We start from the raw sequence: 4,485 nt of genomic DNA, 5'->3' as shown, positions 1-4,485 counted from the left end.
CTATCTAATCATCCTCTAGGGTTACTGTATTTCTGTCTGTTCTTTCGGTCTATGACTTCCGTTCTCTAGGGCTTGTTTGATCCTCTGTTACTCGTTTTGAAGGCTTTAGGACTTGTCTTGAAGGCTCTGGGGCTTGTTCTGAAGGCTCTAGGCTTGTTTTGAAGGCTCTACGGCCTGTTTTGAAGGCTCATGCGCTTGTTTTAAAGGCTCTAGTGATTGTTCTGAAGGCTCTGGGGCTCGTTTTGAAGGCTCTAGGGCTTGTCTCGAAGGCTCTAGGGCATGTTCTGAAAGTTCTGGACTGTTTGTCCAACTCTTGGGGTGTCTGTATTTTTTGCTGTCCATTCTTATGAGACGTCTGTACCTCTGAGTGACCATTCTTTGGGACATCTAAAAATTATTGGTTCATGACCTGTCCGGAGGTAACATTTTCATGGGTACCTATTTTTTTTGTGCATAGGGGTGTTTTGGGAATGTGGTTTTTTCCTTTTTACCTTAGTAAGGAGCCTTTACTTTGCTCACGTTTACTATCACTTTCTCTTTGCTACCCTCTCAAGTTTGCAACCTTTTAGTAGTTGGAAGCATGGCGCCTATTTAGGGTTTTGGGGAACCGTGTACTAACCCTGACCGGTAGGATGATCAGCATGTTGCTTTACTGGATGCGGGCCAGGAAGTTCCATTCTTACCGCGCTTGGAGCGGCATATCTACTCTCAATTTCGACCCGTAGTACGTTTTTATGAACCTTTCCCTGTTTAATTAAGTATTATGTGGTCTGTGTTTTCGAAAAATGTCTGAAACTTACTTAGAAATACGTCGGAACATGAAAACTTAACCCCGAGAGTCTAAAAATAGTTGGCACCGCCGCCATCTTTAGTTGGAGCCAACGCCATCTTTAGTTGGCGCCGCCGCCATCTTTAGTTGGTACCGCCGCCATCTTTAGTTGGCACCGCCGCCAACTTCAATTGGCATCGTGGCATCGGCGCCGGTGTCCTTTAGGACCCTAATTTGGCTCCATTTTCTTGTTTTCTTCTTCGTTTAGTACTTCTGGGAACTTTATGGATGCTCGGATTTGGTATGACGCCATGCACGGGTCGGTCCGGGCATAGGTAGATGAATTCTGTTTTGGCCGTTGGACTAGGTCTCTCTTTACTGCTACCAGACTTTGTGACAACACTTCATTGCTTGCTCTGATGGAATGGTGGATGGACACTACTCATATGTTCCATCTGCCAATAGGGAAGCTGACAATCACTCTTTTGGATATTTCTCTTATCACTGGGATGGCTTTTGGTGGTCGGCTGGTACCATTTGACTCTGGCATTTACGATTTTGAGTATGGGAACAAGTATATCCGGAGGCTTTTTGGTTATAATCCGAGGGCAAAGGGGAGGGCCCTTGGAAATGTTGTGCTAAGGGAACAACATACGCAGTATGTTCCTAGTACTGGTGCTGAGGTTGATAGGCTGCCCGAGCTTTCATCTTCTATCTTCTAGCGACTACTCTGTTTAGCAACTCGGATGGTACATTGCTTATGTGCGTGCTTCCCGCTTTGGAAGATCTGGACCTAGCGGTGATCTATGATAGGCGATCCGCAACACTTGCTCATTTGTACCTGAGTATGGATCGAGTGGTTTGAGGAGGATTCCACATATGTGGGATGTGGCCGGTTGTGCACGTAAGTCTAATTTCTCACCCTTTTACGAGTTCTCTTAGGTTCAACAAGTTTATCGGTTTTCTCTCTACAGATCTGGGCCATTCAGATGAACATTCTGACTGACTTTGGCTCTCCTCCACGACCGGCTATCCCTCTTCTGAGATCCTGGGATATTTCTAGGACTACCCCCCGTTGTCAGGTGGCCGTGTATCGGGACCAACTGAACAGTCTAGCATGGATCGATCTGAGTATTTGTTCATTTGAATTTTGAGTATCTCTTCTTTTTGAAATGTGTTGTCTTCTGACGACGGATTTTATCCCTGTTTGTAGATCTGTTCTTCGTAGAATACCCCTATGGGGCCTCAGTGGCCTGATTGGTTGCAAGGTGCTATTGAGAGATCGGGCCAGTTTCCTGTTTCTTACATGCTACATTTGTTTGAGCTTGCTGGTTGTACCCTCGTAAATGAGGTTCACTGTGCTTGTTCTTGTTTTTTATTTATTCTGGTGGGAATTCTTATCTGATTGTCTGAGTGTCTGATTTCTTATTCTATAGTGCCGGTGTCTCAAACCGTTCAGCTGGCTGATGCAGCCTTCTACTGGAGGGATCAGTTGTACACCTGCACAGATGGGGGTAAAAGTGACAATATTCAATATACTCTATCCTATATGTATGCGTGAATGTATTTCTAGCCCTGACTGCTCACTATTTTCTTGTAGTATTACGTGGATGAGCTGACCCATAGGCTGCAGCAGGCGGAGCTGGCTTCTGCTGAGAGTGACGGTGTTCCTCCTGGCTTTCCTTGCGGGAGAGAAGGCCATGGACTTGGAGGTCGTGGTGGTTGTGGACTTGGAGGCCATGGTGGATGTGGGGACTACGCGTCTTCTTCTGGTCAGGCACACGCTGGGTGCGATGACAGCATGCTCTTAGAGAGCGAGTGTGGTGATACTGAGTCGATATCTTTAGGGTCGGACTCCGATTCTTAGACTGTACTTTTCTTGTATTGTGTTTTATTAGACTTTCCTGATGTTGTACATTTTTACAGCGCCCTTTTATGCATTTTGAGTACATGTCCGCATTTTTGCGAGGATTAGTCTGTTTATTTTGTGCTTTCGTATATTCTTATAACCCGTAATCCACAATTATGTATATGAGGAAAGCTTATGTCCCTCATCTTCTAGCCGTTGGGAACGTGATTCCCCCTGTCTTCTAGCTGATGGGGATTCGACGCCCCTCTTCTTTTGGTTGGCGATGGAGATTCGACGCCCCTTGTCTTCTAGCAGGCAATGGAGACCCGGTGCCCCCTGGTTTCTACTGTTGGGAACCTGATGCCCCCTTTCTTCTGGCTGGTGAAGATTTGATGCCCTCTGTATTCTAATTTTGGAGTAGAGATCTGACACCTAACCTGAGGTCTTTGACACCCCGTGCTATCCGGATACTTGGCTGAGTGGAAAGCCTGAAACCTGTGATGAGGATTTTGATGCCCCTGCTATCCGGGTTTCCGTCTCAGGATAGCAGTGGCATGGAGATTTTTCTTGGTTGTAGAGGCTTGTAACCTGTGGTTCTTGAGGGTCTTCTTACTTGTAGAGGCTTCCGAGCCTGCGATTATTTTATAGGAGGTTGGAAACTTTTGCTGATTCTGTAAGAGGCTGGAAGCCTGTTGTGGGGACTCCAATACTCCCTCTGCTTTCCAGATTTTCGTCTCCGGATAGTGGTGGCACGGTGCTTGTCTTGTTGTACTTCTAAAGTGGTGGGGACCTTAAGTCTCCAAATTTGGATGGTGAGGAGTTCTTCAGCCCCTTTCTGTCTGGCTGAGGAAGTCTTCTACCCCCTTGCTGTCTGGCGGATGAAGTCTTGTGCCCCCTGCTGTCTGGCTGAGGGAGTCTTCTGCCCCCTGCTGTCCGGCTGAGGAAGTCTTCTGCCCCTGATTGTCTGGCTGAGGAAGTCTTTTGCCCCCTTTGATGTCTGGCTGAGGAAGTCTTCTGCCCCCAACTGTCTGTTAATAAAGGAGCTTGATGCCCTCTGCTATCTAAGTTCTTTTAAAGTAGAGGCTTTTTTCCCATCACATTTCTAATACACTCTGATTATGGAGATTTCTGGGCCGGCTCGGGGCGTTAAAATTTGCAAAAATTGGCCCCATTTTTTATTTTCCTAAGTTTGTCTATTGTAAACTCTATATTGCCCCTTCATTGAAGCATTCAATTTTCTGGTGGGGAACTGGATGGTTCAATGAAGAGTTTTGCCCTCGCTTTGTTCATTCTAGACTCTATAGTCTGGCTTTGGACGGAACAATCCGTGGTTCCTATGACAATTTATGTGCGTTCACAGTGTTATTCGGAAAGAGATGTATAAAAATTTTGAATTTCAGATTTTAACATAAAGGTTTTGTTCAATTGTTTCAAAAATGTATGCTTCTAGATTTATGGTCATTTGTCTGAGAATACGTGCTGGTCAATAAGAAATGTGCATGTTTGATAAAAGATCTGTATTACCAGCTCATTCAACGTCTGGTACATTACTTGACAAATTTTATGTTTCAAGCAGTCATACCCATGTTATCAATCGGTCCTTGCGGATTCCTACGATTGACTATTTTTCCTCGCTCTAAGAGGATTTTTATATTTGTCAAGGCGCTCGGGTGCTTTACACCATTGGTAGGAAAAAATTGTTTTCCCTTCTTTTTTTTATTTTGTATTTGATTTTGATTTCGAGCGCCGCCTTTTGCTTTTGCCCTATTTTTTTGGCCAAGAGGTTCTTGTGGATTTTCTCTTGGCATGCTATTACTCCCTCACCTTTCAAGGGTAGAACCTATTCAAACAGAATTATCTTTGGACT

The sequence above is a fragment of the Mercurialis annua genome, linkage group LG6 (assembly GCF_937616625.2).
Source record: "Mercurialis annua linkage group LG6, ddMerAnnu1.2, whole genome shotgun sequence".
Lineage (NCBI taxonomy): Eukaryota > Viridiplantae > Streptophyta > Magnoliopsida > Malpighiales > Euphorbiaceae > Mercurialis > Mercurialis annua.
Note: the sequence above shows the minus strand (reverse complement) of the source record.